At 41.9% G+C, this 25,359-nt stretch overlaps 1 long non-coding RNA gene across 4 annotated transcripts; it reads right to left on the bottom strand.

Moving 5' to 3' along the window:
• Positions 1-19,636, bottom strand: LOC103162461. Of its 4 annotated transcripts, XR_004768671.1 has the most exons (5): positions 18,893-19,636; positions 16,435-16,476; positions 7,048-7,111; positions 6,120-6,168; positions 1-2,022 (listed from the first exon to the last, which is right to left on the bottom strand). It is a non-coding gene; the product is annotated as an uncharacterized LOC103162461 (long non-coding RNA). The 4 variants fall into 4 exon arrangements; XR_004768673.1 differs by lacking the exon at positions 6,120-6,168; XR_003481493.2 differs by lacking the exon at positions 16,435-16,476.
• Between the last annotated feature and the right edge of the window lie 5,723 nt (positions 19,637-25,359).

Here is a 25,359-nt window from a genome sequence, read left to right as displayed (position 1 = left end):
TTAAAAGGATATTTACTTAAATTTAATAAAGAAATAAATATCTGATATATGTTACAAACATGAATGTCTGAAAGAAGTCTGTGAGTGCACAATGTATCCATGATGGTTGAATATGTATAATTCAAAGATTTTCTCCAGGTCTATGTTTTAGCTCTTCCTCTTCACCCTTTGTACATGTGCTTGAACGAGTTCCCTGAGCTGTAACTCCAACCTCATCATGAGGTTTTTGATAAGCAGACTGAAAATTGATTCCAGTTTATCATTTTCCCTTATACATGACAGTTTTTGTATCCTAAGACAATTCCCAAGGTCACAAAGATATGCCTCTGTAGTTTTTTTTTCTAGAAATTTAATAGCCTAGTTTTTCCCTTTCTGTTTCTGTAGTTTGTCTCTGTCTCTGTCTCTCTGTCTCTCTCTCTGTCTCTCTCTGTCTCTCTGTCTCTGTCTCTCTCTCTCTCTCTCTCTCTCTCTCTCTCTCTCTCTCTCTCTCTCTCACACACACACACACACACACACACACACACACACACACCAGTATGCTTGCCTGTGTGGAAGCTAGAGGTTGACATTGATATCTTTTTCCTATTGCTGTTTACCCCACTTTTCCCAGAGGGTATTACTGAACCAAGAGGATGCTGTTTGGGTGAAACTTGCTGGCCAGTGAGTCTCAGGATCCATCCATTGGTCTCTGTCCTGCCCGATAGGTTTACAGATGCATGAATGCATGCAGCCTGCCCCACCCCCTTTTTAATGTGGGTGCTCCAGTTCCCAACTCAGGCATGTCTTCATGCTTGCACAGAGGATCCTCTACCTACTTGAGCCATCTCCCCAAACCTCTATTCTTTCCTTTGTAAGTATGTAAGTCTTCTGTTGGTTTTGAATATGTTGTGAGGTGTTCATCATGGTTCAGTATTTTTCTATATACATGTATTCAGATGTTCCAACACCATTTATTGATCACTCAGTCTATTCTGAAAGTAATACTCATTGTCTTGATAACTCTGGCTTTATAAACAATTTTATAATCAAATAGTGTAAATTTGTCAGTTTAGGATCCTTTAAAAGATTCTGTCATCTATTATTCTAAAATGTTTAACATTCTTTCTACACAAGACATGCTGGTATCTTGTGATGAAATTACATTAAATCTGTATACCATTTAGGAAAGTGGAACTGATTTTTCTCCTTCCTTCTGTAAAGCTATCCATGCCCTAATTCTTAGATTTATAAATATGCTAGAGTATATGGCAAAGAGCAAAATCAGCTTGTTACTCAGACAGCTTTGAAACATGGTGGTTGACCTGGCTCATCTGGTTGGGCTCAGGGTTGACATTTAGGTTCCTTAAATGTAGAAGAAGGTGAGAAAAGAGGCAGTCAGAATGATACAATGCAAAAGGAACTTGGCAAGCTGTCACTGTCTTTGAAGGTGGATAGGTACTTGTGAAAGAGAATGAGTGGGTGGTCTATGGGAGCTGGGAAAGGTAAGGAAACTGATTCTTCCTCAGAGCCACAAAAGGAATGTAGTCCTGATCTGATGAGGCCCAGATCAGAATTCCAACCTACAGAGCTGTAAGAAAATAAATTTGTGTTATTTCAAACCTCTAAGCTTGTGGTGATTTGTCACGACAGTCACAGGAACCGACATAATTGATATCTTCGTGATATTGAAGTTTCCAATCTATGACCATGGTGTGGCTCTCCATTTATTTAGGTGTTACCCAATTCCTCTCTACAGTGTTTTATAGCTGTCAGGGTAGCAGTCTTGTGTATCTTTATTAACTTCATTCCTAGGTGTTTCAGATTTCCTGATGCACAGCATAGATCTGCATGTTTGAAACAGAAGTCACCCAAGGTACAAGCTAGAAGAAACCACTTAAATAGCACTTTGATAAATTGCTAGAGCTGAGTGTGGACTAGCAGAGCAATTCCTGGGATCCACAGTCTGAGAGGGACCTTCCGCCTTGGTAGATGCTGTCTCCTGGAACTCTTAACAGTGGAAAGCTAAGAAACATCTCCTGGTGGCTGTGAAGGGAGGAGAGAAAGGATAATTGCTGTGAAAATCATCCAGAAGTTTCCCTACAATGATGGCCTGTTAGCCAGGGAAGAGACTTTTCCAGAAACAGTTGACCACCACTACCAGGTTTCTAGTATAACAATAGTGTACCACAGCCTTAAGAGTGTAACACAAAGTTGTAGGGAGCCGTTCCTGCATTCTCCATTACAATAATGGTGCCTGAAGACACCAAAATGTAGATTACTTCACAGGTGCTGGGTAATCTCCATTCCTTTGATCTCTGCCTATCCCGTGGCTCATTTGGCCTGAGGAGCTAAAGCCATTCATAGGGTAACACGTCCCAGGCGGCTGCTTGCCAGCCTTTATTAAGGGATGGGTTTCTTGATTTAGGGTCTCCGCTCTGGTAAACTTATGCTCTCCCAACTCTCAAGATGCATTAAAGCTTGTCTGCAGAAGGATCCGAATGTCCTGCGTGTATTTCTTGCCGGCGAGAACATACAGCGCGCGGGACACAAAGTTCTCCTTGAAAAGAAGTATTTGTGATCATCTAAAGTCAAGGTGAGAAAGAACAACAGAAATGCAAGAGGAATGGCTACGCCTCCAGCAAACATTAAATGGTTCAAATGCCAGATTGTCACAGATTCTCAGGTTACTATCCTATTTACCCCCTTCCATAACCTAATGGGATATGTCTAACTTTCCTCAGACCAACTGTGGGAGGAGGGAGAAAAGAAAACTGTCACTTCCCACCCACAAATTCACGTTGTTTCCAAGGGCCTTTCGGGCTACAGGTTGTAATGCTGGCCTTCCACCATTTTCAATAGCCTAGCTGGCCCTTCCTCAAATAAATCTATCAAGTTTCGCTTGGGTCTTCTCAGCCTGCAAGTATCCAAATTCAGGATTTACTCTGGAAGCCTCTGGAACTACTATTCACCTGTGAAGTTCTGTGTAAGACATTTATTTATTGGGGTTTCCTTGTGCCAACACTCCTCTATCATTCCCTTTGTCTGACTTTCACATGAGTTGAACATTGCTGGTATTGTCTTGAGGAGTCATCTGAGCCCTTTGTATCTTAACTCTCTCCCCTTGGGTTATTTGTATTATTCTCTTCCTTCCCAATTTCCCTCACACTCAGTGTGTTCTGTTGGGCCCGAAAGGGGGACCAACTTCTGGAGACGCACCCCACAGAGTCACTCACAGGATGCAAGTTCGATGCAAAAGCAAAAGGATTTTATTCCAATGCGTCAGGGTCTTTCTCTGAGAAGAGAATGACCCTGAGTTTCTAAAGCAAACAGTTTTTATATCTTTTTGGTCATAGGCAGGAGTGTGACAACATATTGATTGGCTATAACATACATGAGTCATTTACTGATTGGTTGGGAACTAAACTTACAATTTTGCCCAAGCGGGGTTTGGAATGTTATTTTGGTTTTTATACCTGCTAGGCCATGGGACACCTAGTGGTTTTTCTGGGAACAGAGTGACTTGTACTTATTTTCAAAACTTGGGTGCTCTGGAGCAGGGTAACCCATAACAATTTTTAGAAACCAGACAGTTGCTGAGGATAATAACATTCCTTGGAAACTAGTAATAATAACAATTTCCAGAGACTGGTCATCATGACTGACCATTTCATGTGCTCTTTTTCCCAGAGCTGTGTGTGTGTGGCCAGAGTGATTTTCAAATTCATGTTGGTGGGTATCAGGTTGGGTTTGAGTTGGGGTCTTTCAGTTCTAGTTTGCTCTCTGTTGCTGTGATAAAGACCATGACCAAGGGCAACTTAGGCGGAAAGGGTTTATTTCAGCTTGTATTTCCAGGGAATAGTTTATCCCTGAGGAAACTCAGAGTGGGAACTATGGACAAACATTTTGCTCTCTCTCTCTCAAACTCTCTCTGTCTCTGTCTCTGTCTCTGTCTCTGTGTCTCTGTCTCTGTCTCTGTCTGTCTCTCTCTCTCTCTCTCTCTCTCTCTCTCTCTCTCTCTCTCTCTGTGTGTGTGTGTGTGTGTGTGTGTGTGTGTGTGTGTGTGTGTGTGTGTGTGTCTCATTTACTGTCTTCTTGCTTTCTTATATAGGCCAGGCTCACTTGCCTAGGCATAGTGCTGCTCACAGTGGACTGGACCAGCCCACAACAATCATCAATAGACAATTTCTCACAGACATGGTCACAGGCCAGTCTGATCAAGACAATTCTTCAGTTGAGGTTTTCTCTTCCCAATTGGCTTTAGGTGGTATCAGGTTGACAATATAACTAACCAGTTTTTACACATTAACTTGCTTATTATACACACAACTCCTAATTGTTTTCATTATTCAAGGTTTGCTTAACTGTTCATGCCTTGAACCATTCACTATTTTCTTTAAAACTTTGTCTTAACAGGTCAAATGAAAGATCTGTGGCTCTTACACAGCAGCCAGTAATATAATTACAGTAACAGACCATCTTTTGGGTCCAAGAAGCTTCTCACTTTCCTTAATGCTGTGGACAATGTGTTTACTTTCTTGGTCGACTGCCTTCCTCATTCTCTACTGGTCAATCAAAATCATAATTGATCAAAGGACTTTTATTTACTAATTATTTTATGTAGAATCTAAAGCTTTAAAAAAGAGCATAATTTAGTTTCTTAACCACATCCATTGGGTGGGACAAACCAAGTCTGTGCTGTTTGTCTAAACTGTCTTGGAATTTAGGCCAAAGGTGTGGCAATGGCACTTCTGATGTCACCTTTGAAACTGGCAGGGAAATATAAGCTGTTCCTTCTTCAGAATTATTGAAAATTAACATTGTGAACAGTTTAATTATGCGTGGCTACAAGGGAAAAATATCCATGTGGCATGGACTAATTAAAGAGAGGGTTGTTGTGAGGACTTAAAGCATCCCAAAGGAATCCAGTTTTAGCAAGGACAGGGGAAATTTGCAGAACCAGAATGTTACCAATACCCTCTTTCTGCTCCTACTTCTCTCCCATCCTTGTCCTTCTGGCCCTAAGATCCCTAGTTTCTGCTGCAACTGCCCACTCTTTTGTCTTGGAGAACACACATCTTTCAAGTATTGCTAGCTCTGTTTACAGGTGCTCTTTCACCCTGCATACCTTTAACCAGGAAAGAAAATGGGAGATTAGGGTAAGATTTCAGCTTTGCTATAATCAGCTCCTAGTATTGAGTAGGCAAGAACATGTTATTTCAGATGCCAGTTAATGCCAAGTATGCCCTTGTATGAGGGGATACAGGCCTCAAGAGACAGCTGGACAGAATGGCACTCATCTCTAATACAAGGTTTTGGCAAGCTGACTTACCTACTATTGCTATTACCAAGTATCAATAGTAACCTAATCCTTGGTTTTGTAAAGTAGGACAGAATTACCTACAAATAGACCACTCGGTCTCTCCCCTGTCTATTAAGAGAGAGGTAATGTTCATACATTCTGTTTTATTTCCTCTACTTTATTTTATTGATGTTATGGAATATAAGTAGGTTCCTTTCATCTATAAAAATCTATGTCTCCCTCTTTTTGTAATTTTTTCTTTTTTAAGATTTTTAAATTTTATTTTATGTATATGGGTGTTTTGCATGCATGTATGTATATGCACTGTGTGTACTGTTGATGCCTACAGAGGTCTGAAGAAGGTGTCAGGTCCCCAGGAACTAGAGTTACAGACAGTTGTGAACCACCATGTGGGAGATGGGAACCAAACTTGCATCTTCTGTGGGAGCAATTGGAAATCTTAGCTATTTCTCTGGTCTCTCTTTTCATTTTTAAAAAGAGGGGGAGCCTGAGTAAACACAGTACTAACTACCACAGATTATGCACTGAAGTTTCCCACATTTGCAGACTGCCAGGGTCAGGACAGACAGAGCACGCTGAATGGGCCTCACCTTTGGAAGGCAACCTTCATGGCAATGGCATCTCTGTCTCTGAGGTGTCCTCACTACCTCAAGAGGGTGCTTGGTGAAGCCAGAAAGATCACTACCTACAACTGAATTTATTCCTTGCTTTTGATCATAGTGTTTAAAACTAAGACAACTTCATCTGGATGTCTTTTCCCAGACTCTCTCAGTTAAATATCATAATTCTTCATGCATCTTATAGAAATGATAAGTCTTACCTTTATATGCTCTCTTCTTGTTATGTGACATTCAAATCACTTACTGAACCTACAGGATTGATTTTTCCCCATTAGAAGTAAAATTCTCACATATTAAAAGCTAGAAAGGGACTAAAGAGACTTCAGTTCCTAAAAGCAACACCTTTGTGATTTTTTTCAGGGTTTTAACAAATTACCATAAAATTATCACAGAATCTCTCTCTCTCTCTCTCTCTCTCTCTCTCTCTCTCTCCTCTCTCTCTCTCTCTCTCTCTCTCTCACACACACACACACACACACACACACACAGTCATAAAAATTATTGTACAGTTAGCTCTTAACACACAAACCTCAATGATCTGTCTATACATTACCCACTAGTAATTTCCTACTGCTACTGGTTCATCTCAGGTTGGTGATCCACTACCCATCAGCATACCTGGGCCATTTCTCCCATTACAAATTAGTGTGGCCAAGGACAGTCAACTGCTCTGAACACCAGCTTAGAGAGCACACAATTAGGAAGGCATGGCTTCTGGGAAAAGCTAATTGAAGGCAGTCTCAAACTAAAGAGCAATGTGTTCTTCCCTGGTCAGCTATGGGATTATCTGTATCTTGGCTCTCTTGTACTGGTGCGGGTGACTGGGGACTGCAGACTAACAGCAATTCCAACAACCAGGGAAATCCATTCTCTTCAGTTTACTCCATTGCATATTCTAAGAACCACATAGAGAAGACTCCCATTTCCTCAAAATTTTAAGTTATCAAAACTGTCTTAAAAGTATAAAACTAATTTAATATCATTGAAAAGACAGATTCTCCTATAACAGACAATATCATTCTGGCTTTTCCATGGTCCCCAGATCAAACTCTACTTAGAAAAGTGGATGCAGTTCAAAGCAAAGAGAGAAAGTAAATATGCTTGCATAGGTTCTGTAATTGCTCATACCATGGCTGTTCTCAGCTCCTTGGTGAAAGAATTCACTTTGATCAACTTCAAAGCCTCCAATTACCTCGGGATAAGAATTACAGACATCAATTTATGATCATAATTTAGAACTCTGAGTATTTAAATGTAATACTATACAACAAATGAGAATAATTAATAGGACACCGCATAGTTATAGCACTTCCATTTTCAGAAGGCAATACAATATACATCATTGGGTTCAACTTACGAACCCTCCTTTGTCAGGGTCTCATCTTATATCATGAGGATGACCTAAGAATGTGTAGTGGTTCAGGACGTGAGGACCCATTTGGCCAGCTCTGCTGACACTCCCTTCTTCCCCAATCAGCCTTGAGAGCTGTGATCTGATGATCTCCTCAGATAGCATCTTGGATCACATCTCTCCTGTTCTTCATCACCTTTCCTGGGGGTGAGACCTAGATGTCCTTTTCTAATAGCCAAACTACTCCATCATTACAATCTTATTTCATCCTCAGCTTCCCTCCACACAAACACAACTCAGTTTTTGTCAAAATGGCTTGCTATTTCCCTTTGTGACCACTAACTGTATCATTTCTTTTTGCCAAAAATCCACCTCCCATCTCAATCTCTTGAATCTATTCAAATCTGAATAGCTCCAAATCAATATGTCTTGAGTATTCCAAGGCTTATAGATCAGTGTGCTTAAAGCTTTTTCTAATTTGCTGCTTTTGTCATTTTCCTTCATTTAATCCCTTTCAACTTGAATTTGACCTTGCTGAATGATCCAGTTGCCACTCGTCCTTTTGTTTTTCCTCTGTTTTGTTTTGGGGTAATGTTTCTAGCTCTTTAGCACGGTTGATTATTTTCTTTTTTCCCAATGAATTGAAGGTTTTCCAGTGCTTTTTATTATCACAGAATGCACCACAGTCTAAGACAGAAGGAAGCTGTTCTTCTACCTCTGTTCTTATGAATCTGAGGACACTGAATGTCACCTATGTATAACTACATGATATTTATTCTGTTGTGCAGAGCTTTTTTTCTCTGATGTATGTTTTAAACATCCCAATAGCTACTCTGTGAGTTATTTGGTCAATGTATAGCTCCACCCCTGTTTGTGAGACCTTAGGCAAGTCAGTTTTCCTCTCAGGTGTAAAGTGGGAGTACTAATAATATCATCCAATAGTGGGGGCTACCTTGAGGATTAAATGACTTAACATGCAAAGCTCTTTGACATGTTTGATGCACACATAACTATTAATATCTTGGAGTTCTCTTGCAGAAAAGTGGGTAAGAACTCCAAAGTGCAGAGGTTTGCTATTGTGCAAGTGCCAAGATAACCAAGAAGAGAAAGACTTTGAAAACTTGAATCTGCCTTACACTTCTCTGAAAATGTCATTGGCACTTTTGTGAGGATCCAGCAGTGATGATTTCTATTCAAGGAAGAAGCAGCTCTGAACTCAATGAGGCTGTTTTCAGGGAATCATGAGGTTGCACATTCTAGAAAAGGTTCCATTGTCATGCCTACCGAAGTCAGGTGGTAAAGGTTCTCTTGTAGCTTTCTTCTCATACCAATGCTTACAAAATGAGCATTCCATTAACCAACTATGGCTGCTACTGTATCTGCTTATTTCCCCTCAGTTATGTAAAGTACGAGTAGTCAGGATGTGAGGGCAATACCGAACAGCCCATCTGCACTCATCGGTCGGTCCCTCATTTGATCAAAGGGTATGAGCATCTTCATTTCACTGTAGATTTTACCAACACACCCATGAATTAGACTTCAAAATGACTGCATTACAGCAAACTAGATTAACCTAGCCAGCTTGCGTTACTGGCAATAGTTTGTCTTTGTTCTGAGATAAACACTCTGTCCTAAAAATTTGATATAGACCTCTTTTTTAAAATGTGATGAATTCCCTTGTAGTCTGCAGCAGCCCAAAGCCATTACTTACTGAAATGGATGCTGCTGTATAATGCATCTTATTGAATCACCTGTATTTCTCAGTTGATTATTGGATGCATAAATCCAATCAGAATTATCACCTATCGAACTGGAAACAGTAAACGTACAAACACAAATGGATCGCCTAGCAAATCATAAATACTGCCACAACACTTACTTATTGGCACTCCATTGCACTGAGTTATTGGGAGAAAAGTTAACTCTTTTTGGTGACCTGGAAAATAGGCAGCAGTGTTCTCCTGGATAGGACTCTGTACCATTAGCCATGGAGAACCATGCTGCCTTCACACTGCAAAGGTGCATCCCAAGTCATTGCAGGATGTGGGGTCTCCTTCATCCTCCCCTCCCTGCCGCTGCTGGAGCCAGTGACTCCAGAAGTGGCCACAAAGCAGCTTGTCTGGTGCATTTACAACAAATAAATGGCATTGGAAAGTAAGCCTGCATGCTGGAGACAACATTAGGCAGTTGGTGGTGTCCATGAGAATGTAAAGTTGAACCCTTGTTAATATGCTGTTCTCGATTTGCTTCTGAGAGCAAACAGAATTTGGGGTTACCAGGAAAAGACAGCACTATCTCATGGGGAGGCCACATGGCTTTTCTGTTTTGTTTCAACTTTCGAGTGGCTGGTTAAGACCTGTATTACTCTTCTGCTCTATGTGCCCCTATCATAATGCTTCCCTCTGTGCTTTGTGTACACTTCCATGTGATGTCACCAAGCATCATACATATATGTAGACACACTGTTTTCAAATAGGCCCTGCCACTTCCCCCAGTCTCACATTCCTATCAGTCAGATTGGGTTCCTCATTTTTAACTTGAGAGCCAAGGTCACCAGTAGACCCATATGTCTTCTCCGTGGACTTTCTGTCTTCCTTCCCCTGCTATTAATTGTGGCATGACATTGATACTCTCTGTGTGGTCCCTATGTTAGTTCACATTCTTCTGGTTGCAAGTGATAGAAGGGATCTCTTGCTATGTTAAGCAAAAGATGCAATTTATCGAAGGGCAGCAGAGGCATCCTGCAGAAACACCGATGGGGGAGGAGCCAGCGAAGCCTCAGAGGCCGGAGTAAGCTGGGTAGTGGCAGGGACGCTGATCAGCTCCAAGTGATACCTACTGTGCATGCCTCAAGTCACAAGTCCAAACTGGACACTGTGGAGGGAATCTGAATGCTTGCTTAAATGAGGTGTCCAAAGTCATAGGGTGAGACATGGCCACACAGGATCTCTCCTTTGTTTCACTGGGGCAGTGCCCTGTCACCAAAGGAGAAATGGCCAGTAACTGAAGGTGACATCTAAAGATGAAACTTTTCTCTGTGTCTGTTGCTTTGAGCAGAATCATGCATGGAAAGCATTTCCTTTATATTTTGCCGCGATACTTTCATCAATGGCTGCGGATGGTTTCTCTTCATCCCCCCAAAAGGCATGTTCTTAAGTCCAAGTATTTGTATGGCTTAAAAGACATCAGGAGGCTCTTGTCCTGAAATGGTAGAGTGAATGCAAAGACAAGGGTTGTGTTTGGGGTATGAAATGCCCCTGAAGGCTCGTGTGGTGAATGTATAGTCCTCATCACAAGGTTCAGAGGTAAGGCTTTGGTGAAGGGATTGGATGTTACAGACCTGGACTTCACCCATGGACTAATCCATGAATGGACCCTCATTGAGACATTATTGGGAGTTGGTGGGAATTGGGATGCATGGCTTCATTGGAGGAAAGAAGTCACTTGGGATGTGATTTTAAAGGGTGTCTTGTCCTGGCCACTTCTCCTAGCTCTCTGATTCCTGGCTTCCCTGTGGTGAGCAGCTTTCCTTGGAGATTCCTTTACACAGGGTGTTCTGGCCTTTTATAACCTTAAGACAACAGAGCAAACCATACCCTGAAACACTCAGAACTGTCAGCCAAAGTGACTCCTCCTCCTAAGGTGTTTTCCTAAGGTGTTTGGTGACAGTGATGAAAAGGTCTGACTGTGCCACTGTCTCTCAGTGGGCTAAAATATACCTATGTATGTGACAGCAAAGTTTTGAAAAGGAAAGCTTCTATAGCCAAGAAAGATAGATCCATTTCAGAAAAGATATAATTTAGGATGTAAGAAAAAAGGGTGCTTTTAAAATGCCAACTGGTTAGTTTACGGCCTCTATCAGCACCACAGAGATGGAGAAAGGAGGCGTCAGGAAAGTCAAATAGCAGATTTACTATCTGCAAAAGATTAACAGCTCTGCCGGGCCAGGATGAGAATGGAGGGAGAGCAGAGCAAAATGTTCCCCTTGGACTCACACTGATGAAAAGGGGCTGGGTGAGCACATTGACCAGCTTCTTTCTGCTGTCCATCATGACAGAGTCTCATCAGGCAAGGGAGGCATGTGAGGACTCAGATTGCCTGGGGTTCCCTCTTTACCAATGGAAGCAACCAAATTGTTTCCTCTGGTCAATACTAGAGATAGCACTGATCATCTGTCTCCTAAAGGATTTATTTAAGTTTCCTTTTATGCAGAAGACGATGTCAAAATATTCAGAAGTTGGACTTTGGTGAAGGCAAGCACCAGTAGAGTTGGTAAGACCAAACCCAGTGTGGCAGTTTGAATAAGAATGACCTCCATAGGCCCGTATATTTGAATGCTTAGTCATCAGGGAGTGAACCTATTTGAGAAATGTTAATAGGTGTGGCCTTGTTTTAGGAAGTGTGTCACTGGGGGTGGGCTTTGAGGTTTCAGAAGCCCACCCCAGACCTAGTGTTACTCTCCCAGCCTGCAGATAGGATGTAGCTCTCAGCTACTGCTCCAGTCCATGCATTGCTACCATGCTCCCTGCCGTGATAATAATGGACTAAATCTCTGAAACTGTAAGCAATTAAATGCTTTCTTTTATAAGAGTTACCTTGTTCATTGTGTCTCTTCACAGCAATTGAACAGTGGCCAAAATTGAAGGCAAGCCAGAGGTTAAGAATTGAGCATAGCACAACTGCCTCACACATCCAGCTTCAAGGCCATTGACTGAAATAATCTGAGGAGGTCATAAATACATGACTAAACTCTAGAGCAGAGTAGAGCAAAAATTAACAAGGAAAGGTCTTTCTAAAGCCATAAAGCCTGAGATCACCTTCTTTATTAGTGCCCTATGAAAGTCTCAATCTCATCTACTTTCTAGCAAACCAGGCGTCTGTCCTTGGGTATTAAGTCCATCTTTCTTTCTACCAATGACCTTGGGAGCAAGTTCATGGGATAAGTAGTCTTTCTTCCACTCCAGCTGCTCTGCTTCTACCTTTGAGAGTTAGTATATCCTGTCTTTATAAGACACGTCACCTTTTAAAGTGTTTGATAGTGCCTCCTTTACTATTTTCTGATTAAAGTCACACACAGATGGCATACCTTGCCTTCACATGTAATATATTTTTAAGCAATGCAGTGTCATAACTTTTGTTTAAAGAATAAATAAAATGAAGGAAATTTATAACAAAATAACAATGCATTCTAGGATCCAAACATGACAATATTTGAAGAAAGAATGAAGTCAAAAGTCTGAGTTGGTGAGTAGAACTGTAATGATTTCTCTAGCTGAGTCAATTGATGGGGGAGGGGGCCATAGTGCCAGCAAGTCCAGGATCCCACATGAGATTAGGAGATTAGGGGGTGTGACCTTGTTGGAGGAAGGTTATCACTGGGAGTGGGCTTTGGGGTTTCAGTAGTCCACACAAGGCCCAGTGTTACTCTCTTGGCCTGAGGATTAGGGTGCAGTTTTCAGCTACTGCTCCAACACCATGAGTTCCTCCATGCTCCTGCCATAGTTATAAAGGGCCAGACCTTTGAAACTATGAGCCGGACTCCAGTTAAATGCTTTCTCTTATGAGAGTTGCTGTGGTCATGGTGTCTCTTTACAGCAATAGAATAGTGACTAAGATACATGGCTAACAAATTTTGGTTAACTCCCAACAAAGTAAAAATAATCTTCTCTCTATTTATATTACACTCACAGAAACTCTGCATATATTTAAGCTATACTTAACATTGTTTATGTTTATATAGACTTAGAGTTGGGATTCAAGCCTAGATCATGACAAACAGCTTTTTCACTGAAATAGATGTCTTCTGGGGACAAACTTGGGGACATGATCATCTCAATAGATGCAGAAAAAAGTCTTTTGCAAAAATCCAACATGTATTCATGGTAAAAGTCACTGAGACTTTGACTAGAGGGAACATACTCAACATAAGAGAGGCTGTGTATGAGAAGTTCACAGCCAACACCATCTTAAATGGAGAAGACCTTGAAGCAACCTCACTGAAGTCAGGAAGGAAACAGTTGTCCACTCTCCCTGTTCCTTTTCAATATTGTGTTTGAAGTACTAGCAGGAGCAATAAGGCAAAAGAAGGAAATTAAAACGATACAAATAGGAAAATAGGTCAAACTATCCCCATTTGCAGATAGCAGAATAGTATACATTAGAGATTCCAAAAATTTTACCCGATAGCTTCTTGAAATGATACACAAATTAAGCAACATGTCAGGATACAGAAATCAATTGCCCAAATCAATAGATTTTCTATACACCAACAACAGAGAATGCAGAGGAGATCCTGTACATACTCCTATTCAAAATAGCCTCAAAAATATAGTAATAAACCTAATCAAGGAAATTAAAGGCATCTATAATAAAAACACCAAACCTCTCAAGAAAGAGAGAGAAAGACATTAGAAAATGGAAAGTTACCCCATGCTCATTGAGTGGTAGAATTAATGTTGTAAAAAATTATCATTTTATACTTAAAGCTATTTACAGATCCAATGCAATCCCAACCAAAACTCCTGTCTTATTTTTCACAGAAGTAGAAAAAAGAAAACTATCTTAAAATGCATATGGAGGCAAAAAAGATCTGGGCTAATCAAAGCAATTCTAGCAAAAAGAATAATACTGGAGGAATATAATAAAAGGCCATAGCAATAAAAACAATATGGTGTTGACACCAAAACAGATGTGTAGATCAATGTAATAAACTTGATGACCCAAACATGAGTATTTGTAACTTAAGCCATTTAATATTTGACAAAAATTCCAAAGCCATATGCAGGGGAAAAGACAGCATCTTCAACAAATGGTGCTGGGGAAATTGGATGTACACAGAGAGAAGAATGAAGTTAGATCTGTATCTATTGTCTTGCACAAAATTAATTCCAAATGAGACCAGAGGCCTAAATATGAAACCTGAACCTGCTGGGGAAAAACATGGGTGGTATTCTACAGGATATAGGTGTAGGAAAAGAATTTTCCAAAGAGGACTCTACTTATCCAAGAATTAAGACATACAATTAGCAAGAGGATCTTCATAAAACCAAACGCTTCTGCACAGATAAAGAACCAATCATCCAGGTGAAGAAGCAGCCCTCAGAACTGGAGAAAATTTTGTCAGAAGATTAATATCCATAACATATAAAGAACCCAAAAAAGAATCAAAACAAACAAATGATTGACCCATTTGAATTAAAAAAAATGTGCCTGGGACCTGAATAGAGAGTTCTCAAAAGAAGAAAAAAATGACTAAGAAAAATCCCCCCAAAAATATGTTCTTTTCTCCTATCAATGAGGGAAATGCAAATCAAAGAAACTTTGATATTTTATATTACTCTAGTCAAACTGATAAAGATCAATAAAGCAACCTACAACAGATGCTAGAGGGGGTGTTGGGAAAAGGTAAGGCCCCATTCACTGTTGGTGGGATTGTAAATTTATCTAGCTATTCTGGAAATCAGTGTGGGGAATTCTCAAAAATCTGAAAGTAAATCTACCGTATGGCCCAGCCATACCACTCTTTGGCATATGCCCAAAGGAATCAGCATCTTACACCACTCAGTGATACTGGCTCAGCTATATTCACTGCTGCTCTGTTCACAAGTTAGGAAATAGAAATGATCCAAATGTCCTTCAACTGACAAATGGGTAATGAAAATGTGGTACATGTACACTATAGGACACTATTCTGATGTAAATGAAAAAGAAATCATGAACTTTGCAGGTAAATGGATGGAGCTGGAAAAGATCATGTGTATGAGGTAACCTAAACCCAGAAAGAAAGACCTCATGTTCTTTCTCAGTGCAGGCTTCTGGCTCCAGATCTTCAGATGTGAGCACATATTCTTCAGTAAGTACAGAACAGGAATATAAAAAGAGATCATTTCTGGGACATGGAATAGAGAGGAATCTGAGGGAACAAGTGATCTGACCAAGGAAATAGAAAAGACAGAGGGCTCTAGAGTGGAGAGAGTGAGAAACACACACAAGAAGGATGGAGGAGGGGAAAATGGAGGACAGAGGAAGATAAGGAAGTCTGAAAAAGCCAAAAGGAATTATACCATCAACTATCTAAAATCCCTAAATATATGTAATTCTGTATATAAACATACATATAATTAAATAGAAATTTCCCATATGGGTTGACAATACTCCCTCCAAGAGTCCAAGACGATCCAACAAAAAATGGAAATCAAGCCTACTACCCAGGGCTAGTCAAGTCATGGATTTTGGAGGAAAGCCTACACCACCACATTACTAAATCAGCATACTCCATAAATACACTCTAAATATTTGTCTTTGTACTAAAAGATAAGTGTAGTCCTCAGCCCTCATTAGGAAAGTTTCTCTTTACAATAGACACAGACCATTACTGAAAATCGCAACAAATCAAGACAGAATTGTAGTTCCCAGTCCCATTGGATACACCTACAATACAACTCTTGTTTTTAAGGCTCAGGGATCATTGAGCAAGAGGGGACTGAAAGACTACAAAACCATCTTTACAGAAAAATCCATTATATCAGAGAATTCTCTTGTGAGATTGTGTCTTCTAGGAATGTCAGATGCTGCATCCATAAAGTCTCACATACATGACTGCCAAAACATAAGCTGAACAAGGACAGCATCAATAGATTTGCCAATGTGAATCAAGACCTCAACCCTACACAAAGAGCTATAGGCAACCAGGAAACACTGAGTGGGAGACAACATCCTCTTCAGGGAAGGGCACATCAATTGGTTATCAGTACCAAATGGTCAATCCTGAAAACATACAAACAACCAGATTTTTTTTTAACCAAAATCCAAGAATGGAGCATAACCAATCATTGGAGTTGCCTGATCTTCCTAATAAGCCACTAACATGCCATCTGGTGTTAATGTGTCACACATGTCATTTCTGTCCTCTCAAAATAATGTCACTTCTGCAAAACATTTACTGATATTTCTCATCTCTACATGACTAAGTAGTAAGTAGAGTTTATCTAATGTATCAGTAGCTGATAAAAGGCCATGGACTATTAAATACTTCCAGGAAGCAATGGGCTGGTGGTTGATCCAATTGTTAGCTTTATGAGGTTTGAAATCACCATGGAAACAGACTTCTGGACAAGTCTGGAGGGAGTTTCTAGATTGAGTTAAATTGAGGCGAGAAGACTTACCCTAATTGTGGGTGGCAACACCCTATGGGCTGGGATCTTGGACTGAAAACAAGAAGAAAGTTGCCTGAGTACAATCATTCATCACTCTCTGCTTCCTGACTGTGGATCCATGGGACTCCTGATTCACAGCTGCCCTGCCTCCCCTACCAGGTGTGGATCCATGTGACCCCTGCTTCCCAGTACCATGCCTTCTGCACCAGGATGTCCTTCATCCTTTCAAGCTGTAAGCTGAAACAGACCCTCTCTTTCTGAAGCTGCTTTTTTGTAAGGTGTTGTGTCACAGCTGTGAGGAAAGTAAGCAATACCAATGAATAACAGTGGGTGGGAGAACCAGGGAACAAAACCAGACCCTTCTCAGGACTGTCTGCTGTCTCTAAGATGGAAAGGATGGCAGCATGTGCCCAGGTAGATTGAAATACTGCTGTAAATGGGTGACTACTATGCACTTTCTGTTCTCCTCCTAATAACTGAGAGTGCTTGCTTTCTTCTTTCCCTGTGTCATACTAATGCATGGTGTGTGTGTGTGTGTGTGTGTGTGTGTGTGTGTGTGTGTGTAGGGAGCATTTTATCCTTCTAGCTCATAGACAGCCAGCACATGGGGAGCTATTTTTTGAAAAGTGGTAACTGGGAAACCTCCCTTGTGGTTCCTCAATGCACTGGAACCTGAGTGAGACAACAAAATCCTGCACATCGAGTCTGCTCTCCCAGGATGTGTCTTTGAAGGGGAAGGTGGCCTTTGAGATGTTACCACCAGTGTTAGAGTTGAACTTTTCAATAATGAAACTGTTTGGGGCACACTCATGTAAATAACTCCTCATCCATTCTCCTGTATGTAAACTCAATAGATTCAATGGCTTATCAAAATGGACTTGAATAGAATCATGACTTTGGTCTGTCCTTGGTGCCCTATCTGGAATAAATACATGTCTGTTCACATCTCCACAAAACATTACTAGCAATACAGGAGGTTGTTACTATGCTGGTTTTTTTTTGTTTTTAATGTGCATAGGTGTTTGCCTCCTGTATGTCTGTGTAGCAAATGCATGAAGTGCTCTTGGAAACCAGAAGAGGGTTTCTGATGTCCTGGAACTGGAGTTACAGATGGTTGTGAGCTGGGAATGCAACCCAGTCCCCTGGAAGAGCAGCAAGTGCTCTTAATCTCTGGCTTTCAGGTTGTTACAGTTTTAGTAACTAAAGGGAGAAATTGGTTTGTTACACAGGATAGGCACTCTGCCACAGTAACTGGACAGCCCAATCAGAGGGAAGTTCCCTGTGAGGACCACATAAGGCTTCATCTTCTCATTCTCTGGAGACATCTAAGGTGCTAGTTTAACCTGAGAAAAAGCCCCTCTGACTAGTGATGTATTTTTTTGACTAGTGATGTATTTAGTGCATGTAACTTTCACACAGTGGGTCTCCAAATTTGCTTGGGTTATCAGATTCATAAACCACCTGACAAAAAGGCTCTTCATAGTCCTGTGCACCACCTGACAGTTTTAGCAGTTTCCATAACTTTAATTTTTATGTCTGGTTTCTGAAATCTTTGGTAATGGATCATTTGTGCTCTGTGGGAGCTTGGGGATGTTAGAAAATTACATGTTTCTAGTTGATCCCTCTGCATTTCTCCCCACCAACTGCAAGGTACGTGTGATTAAGTATCATTAGCCAACCAGAGCTAAATAAGCCACACAAATAGATATGTCAACCTTTGACCAGGCACAGGCCTCAGGCGCTTTCAAAAAACGGGAGGCTGGGAGTTTATTTCCACATTTCTGTTCTCCAACTAGATGGGGCTATGTGGAGCGACGAGACACTGAAAAGGGAATTAGACGACTGGGGTTCCCACCCAGACCCTTCTACTTGCTGGGGGATCTTGGAATTCTTTTGTCTCCCTAAGCCTGCCTTTTCCTGTCTGTAGATGAAATAATGGGACCTGCCTTGCCTCTCCTCAAAGGCTAAATGTGAGGAAAAGCCAGGTAGCACTTCTCACAGGCTCGTGGAAGAGCAGGAAGGTCTGCACAGGTCAGCACTAGCAGGTGCTGCCTATCCCCGACACACATGCTTCAAAATACACTGGTTCGCTGTGGGGATGTGGTGGTCCAGCAGCAACTGCGGTGCTTACCGTGGAGAAAGGATGCCAAAGGCCCTGGCACAATGCCCTCGCGTCCTGGTGCTCTGGCGGCTGAAGCACTTCTCTCCCACCCAGCCCCTGAACGGGCTATGGAGGGACTCCTCGGTATGCATTGTGTACACTTGTCACGTTGGGCCCGAAAACAGCAGTTCTACACCTACAGGACGTACCTGGACCCAAAGGCCTCCCGTGCTCCTTTTATAGCAATAATAAATGATTGTGACACCCAGGGCAAGAAGACAAATGAAAATCCATGTCCTTTTACTTCTCAGTATGGGAAAATATTAAGGAGGCTAACATATCATAGCCTTGCATCGGGAGATTTACCTTCACATCGACTTGGAAAAGTCATTTCCAACTGAGGACTTCTCAGAATTCTTTGTCTCCCTCATGATGTGGTGGCTCATGGTCCATCCTTTCTATTCTGTACCACGCCATGAGAAGCTCACCTGTTGGACACTTCTTTTGCCAGGTCCATAGGCCCCACAAATACATGCCTTCTTTTGTCACTGGTCACACTGGAGAGTACATTGCAGAGAGGTATGTTCCAAATACCAGCCCTAGAAGTGGATCAACACCATCTGGGCAGAGGCTCCCAAGGCTCTGTACAGTGGAGTGTGACTCCAAAAGAGGACAGGGAAGCCAGTGACCATGTGCCCTTCGTGTTGCCAACTCCTTCACTCTGACAGGGTTCCCAAGACTATAGCTCTCAGATTCTCCCCTCTCCTTCCAGATTCAAAGCAAGTCATGACCACAATGTAGTTGACAACTAGGGGTGACATTAAAAGATATTTTTGGTTGTGAGCCTAGCCTTTAACGGCTGAGCCATCCCTCCAGCCTGACATTAAAAGATATTTTTAAATAAGCATGAAGTGTGTGCCATCCAGTCACCTGACGATATTCTACGAGTAACAACAGACTCAGGTTTAGGAACAACATCCATGGCCATAACCCACCTCTAGCTGCCATTGCCTTGAATCTGGTATTTATCTTTATTTTTTATTTTATTTTTATAATTGTAATTAGACCAATTTTAAACTAGAAACAAGTTTCTTTTGCATGTCAACCCCAGTTCCGTCTCCTTCCCCTCCTCCCCTGACCCCCATCCTCTATCCCAACCCCTTTCTGTTCCTAATGGAGGGTGAGGCATTCCATGAGGGATCTTCAGAGTCTGCCATATCATTAGGAGCAGGGACTAGACCCTCCCCGTGTGTCTAGGCTGAGAGAGTATCCCTCTATGTGGAATGGGCTCCCAAAGTCCATTCGTATACTAGGGATAAATACTGATCTACTACAAGAAACCTCCAAACTGATACTCTCGTTTAGGGGGTCTAGAACAGTCCTATGCTGGGTTCCCAGCTATCAGCCTGGGGTCCATGAGCAACCCCTTGTTCAGGTCAGCTGTTTCTCTGGGGTTCTCCAGCCTGGTCTTGACCCCTTTGCTCATCACTCCTCTCTCTCTGCAACTGGATTCCAGAGTTCAACTCAGTGTTTAGCTGTGGGGGTCTGCTTCTGCTTCTAACAGCTACTGGATGAAGGTTCTAGGATGGCATATAATGTAGTCATCAATCTCAGTATTGGGGAAGGGCATTTAAGATAGCCTCTCAACTATTGCTTAGATTGTTAATTGGGGTCAACCTTTTAGATCTGGACATTTCCCTAGTGCCAGAATTCTCTGTAAATCTGTAATGGCTCCCTCTATTATGGAATCTCTTTTCTTGCTCTCCTCTATTCTTCTCCTGACTAAATCTTCCTGCTCTCTCATGCCCTCCTCTCCCCTCCTCTTCTCCCCTTCTCTTTCTTCTAGCTACCTCTCCACTCCCCCCATGCTCCCAATTAGTTCAGGAGATCTTGTCCCTTCCCCCTTCTCTGGGGGTCCATGTATGTCTCTCCTAGGGTCCTCCTTGTTTCCTAGCTTCTCTGGTGGTATGAATTGTAGGCTAGTAATCCTTTGTTCTATGTCTAAAATCCATATATGAGTGAGTACATACCATTTTTGTCTTTTTGTGATTTGGGTTACCTCACTCAGGATTGTTTCTTCTAGTTCCATCCATTTTCCTGCAAATTTTAAGATTCCATTGTTTTTTTCTGCTGAGTAGTACTCCATTGTGTAAATGTACCACATTTTCTCCATCCATTCTTCAGTTGAGGGGCATCTAGGTTGCTTCCAGTTTCTGACTACTACAAATAATGCTGCTATGAACATGATTGAACGGATGTCTTTGTTGTATGAATGTGCATCTTTTGAGTATATACCCAAGAGTGGAATTCTTGGATCTTATAGTATACTGATTCCCATTTTCCTGAGGAACCACCATACTGATTTCCAAAGTGACTGTATGAGTTTGCCCTCCCCCCAGCAGTGGAGAAATGTTCCCCTATCTCCACATCCTCTAGCATAAACTGTCATTGGTGTTTTTGATTTTAGCCATTCTGACAAGAGTAAGATGGTATCTCAGAGTTGTTTTGATTTGCATTTCCCTGATGGCTAAGGATGTTGAATACTTTCTTATGTGTCTTTCAACCATTTTAGATTCCTCCATTGAAAATTCTGTTTAGTTCTGTAACCCACTTTTTAATTTGATTAGTTGGTATTTTGGTGATTCTTGAGTTCTTTGTATATTTTGGAGATCAGCCCTCTGTCAGACGTGGGGTTGGTGAAGATCTTTTCCCATTCTGTGTGCTGCCGCTTTGTCTTGTTGACTGTGTCATTTGCCTCACAAAATCTTCTCAGTTTCAGAAGGTCCCATTTAGTAATTGTCAATCTCAGTGTCTGTGCTACTGGTGTTATTTCTGTTCAGGAAGCCGTCTCCTGTACCAATCCATTCAAGGGTACCACCTACTTTCTCTTCTAAGAGGTTCAGTGTGGCTGGGTTTATGTTGAGGTCTTTGATCCATTTGGACTTAAGTTTTGTGCATGTCTATGGATATGGATTTATCTGCAGGAAAAAAGAAAGCATCTTCAGCAAATGGTGCTGGCATAACTGGATGCTGGCATGTAGAAGGCTGGTATTTATCTTTAGCAACTCTCCCTCCCTGCTATACTGGCAAAGCTCATGTGACCTCTATGCCTCAGTTAACTTACTAGGATTGAAACCCTTTCCAGACCCCAGTGTCTTTAACTGGGGCAATCTCACAGATTCATTCACATACTTCCAAGTTTCCTTCCTATCAGTGTTTATCAATAGAACGGTCCACTGATAAATATTTTCTATAGCAGTGTTACTCTGACCCAATGGGTGTCTTACACAGCTGCTCCCCATTCCCTAGCAAGATCAGGGTGTACTCTGGAGTTCTTCCACTGATTCCAGCCCTGGTCACTGGACAGCAATTGGGCCTGCTGGATTGAGACAGACAAGGTGCAAACAGAACAATGGGAAGACAGGCTCTGGTGTAAATAGACCCTGCAGTGGGGCCTCTGCCCTTGCAGTCTTCAGCATTGATGTTCACTGTGCTCAGCTTTTGTGACCAGAAGCTCCTGAATTCCATCACTCTCACATGGAATCCTACATCTGGTAACTCCTGATCCTCTCCTGATCACCACATTGGCTTCTCTCCACTTCTAGCAGAGGCTCTCCTCTGTCCTCTGGCTTCATTTAGTCTGTACTTAGGATACACACTTGGAACATCTGGCCAGTCATCTTCCAGTCATAGCTCAGTTGGTCTTACACACACACACACACACACACACACACACACACACACACACACACAACACACACACACACACACACACACACACACACACACACACACACACACACACACACACATTGCATATACACATATGCACATAAACACATGGCAAACAAGCCCCTGTGCCCCAGACAGTGACATATGGAGCATTCTGGGTAGAAGCCCAAACAGAAGCTCACATACCATGAGTCTAAATATTTTAAAGGTATACATTCAACCAAGATAATGTTAAATAAAACATATCCTACTCTTTCACTTTGACAAATACACCTTCATCGTGTCCTTGAGGCCCAAGTTAAAATTGTAATTTATTGGATTCCTCTGGGTTTTATGTCAGATTGTGTAGGCAGCAGAATCAGCCCCAGTCTTTGGTGAGGGACCTTGCAAGGATAGGCAATAGCAAGTCTTGACAGCTCACCCCTTGTACCCCAATTCTGGAAGTGAAGCAAGCAGGAAACCATCTGACAGGTACCTCCAGAGGCTGTGGACATCCAGACAGGGACATCCTCTTTCTTCTGGACTTCTTGCTTTGGGGTCAGGGGTTGGAGTACCAAAGTAGGGTGTGGGTGATACTCTGTAATTTGCTCCAGCAGGATAGGGGAAGGGAGCTGACTTTCAGACATGTAGAGAGCAAGAAGCAAGAGAAACCCATGAGCGGATGAACTGCAGGCCCTTACAAACAGGACTGTGGTTTGATCAAATCTGAGCATTGCTGAGAGAAAGCAAAGGACTAAATGAGATTTCCCATACCAGCTGATGGATGGAAGAAAGTTATTAAAGACAGCAGGGCCTCACGGTGCCCCCAAATCACTGTGTCTAATGGTGGAAAGGTTGTTGCTTCATCTATTGGTAAGGCTTATTTACTAAACAGCTGGCTTGCTAGAGGTCATTAAGGACATTTGAAGGTACCTAGACAACATTATATATAAAATATATTAGTGAGTGCTCATGTAATAGCACTTTCAACTACAGCCTGATGCCACAAACTTTAATAACCCAGTCTCCTTCTGTCTGAATGATATCCTCTATGTATTTTGAATAATGGATTCCTCCTTATGGTTCAATACAGTTGCCCAAGTTACAATCATCTCATCCACATTCCAGTCAGCAGGAAAAAAATTAAGACATTTTCTCAGAACTTTCTCTTGGCAGTCCTACTTCTGTCTTATCACCCTGAACTTAGACACGTGACAACATCCAACTAGAAGAGGTATAAAATATAGAATTATTCCAATTAACCATTACTCCCCTTAAGAATGAAGGATTTCTCCATTAATATTAAAGAAACAATGGAAATTTGAGGGGCTATTCTTTGCCTGTGCCAAAGGTTGGAGGCAAAGAGTTGGCAGAGTCGCCACTGCAGAATGCTCTTTTGCTCCTGAAATGAACCGCCCTTGGCAATGCCTGGCTTTAGTCCTGGCCCTTCACTGCTATTTAGGAGGGTGTGGCTGAAGCCCCCATCTGGCCCCCTTTCTTCTCAGGTACAGCCTGCAGCAGCAGACCACTCTAGATATTGGGTGAGATTCATGTCTTAATTTGTCCTTGCACAGCTCATCAAAGGCTATTTCTCTCTTTGAATAAGCCGTAGCTGTAGCCATTATTATGCCCGGAAAGGCTGTGAAGTTTCCACGGATCAGCAGTTTTGGTTGTTGACTGCCTGATCAGATGTAGAGCAAATCATAAACTATTCAACACGTAAACACTGGAGGATGTGCTCTGCATGGCTAAGTCCTGTGAAGCGTGGTGACTCCTGAGAGGCCTTTAACCTAGCCCAGCTGGCCGGAAGGGTGGCTGTGCATCCTGTCAACACAAGGTGACAAAGCTAGGGAGGTAGAAGGCATTTAAATGGGATGGAGAAAGAAATAATCAGCAAGGTGTGTATTGTCCATAGGCAAGTTCTCTAGAGTAACAGAACTTACAGAACGTGTGTGTGTGTGTGTGTGTGTGTGTGTGTGTGTGTGTGTGTGTGTGTGTGATTTATTAGAATGACTTGCAAGTTGCAGTCCAGTTAATCTAAAAATGGATGCCTGTGAATGAAAATTCTAGGGACCGAGTAGTTACTCAGTCCACTAGGTTGGGTGTCTCAGTTAGACTTGAGTATATGCCAGAATCCCAAAGAAATAGGCTGTAATGCCAGTGAAGGAATGGACTTGGTAGCCAGGCAAAGGCAAGCAGGTGAAGAGCAGAAGCTTCCTCTTCCATGCAAAGAGCAAAGTCTTCCTTCTTCCATGTTCTTACATAGGCTTCAAGCATAAGGCAAGGTCCAGATTTAAGGTGTGTCTTCCTGCCTCAAGATCCAGGTTAAACACATGTGTCTTCTTGTCTCGAGATCTGAACTAAAGTGGCTCTTCCTATTTTAAATTAATCAAAAATCCCTCACAGGTATGCCTTCAATTTTTGGAGTTTAGTTAATACCAGATGTAATCAAGTTGACAATCAAGAGTGGCCACCACATCAGGTCCTTCTAATGGGATTCTCCACTCTTTCTCCTCTTTAGTCCTACAATTCAAGGACTCCCCGGGACCTCATCAAGGAGTCTATGAACTCTATCACATAGCAAACCAGGTGAAGAAAAACATCATCACAGCTCTTTCACAGAGGGAGCAAGCTACCACACTACTCAGGCTGAATCTTAGCACAGCATACCTCACCTAGGAAACTGTTTTACAGAACAATTTTCCACTACAGCTCACCTGGTTTTGGTTGTGAGCCTAGCCTTTAATGGCTGAGCCATCTCTCCAGCCTTAGGTCACCTGTTTTTTTAACCCATTGAAGGACCAGTGACCACTCATTCATAGCCCACCCTGGAGCACACCATTCTAACACATGAAACATGGTGTCAGGTAGATTCAAGTTAAAATTCCAGATATCTATTTACTAGTTAGGCAGCCTTAGACATGAGCTTCTTAAGTCTGGCTACCTACAAGATACAAGGGACAGAGAAAACCTACCTCACAAGACCATGGAGTCTTAGGGAAATTGTCATGCACAGAAGCCTAGATCTAGATCAAGTCAGGTCCTTTCCAGATCCAAGTATGGTTTCATTCCATCCTCTTTGCTGAAGCACAGAGTCATATGTTGGCTATGTCATTGAAACA

This window comes from Cricetulus griseus, chromosome 2, assembly GCF_003668045.3.
Source record: "Cricetulus griseus strain 17A/GY chromosome 2, alternate assembly CriGri-PICRH-1.0, whole genome shotgun sequence".
In the NCBI taxonomy this organism is placed as follows: Eukaryota; Metazoa; Chordata; class Mammalia; order Rodentia; family Cricetidae; genus Cricetulus; species Cricetulus griseus.
This window is presented reverse-complemented; position numbering and strand designations above follow the sequence as displayed.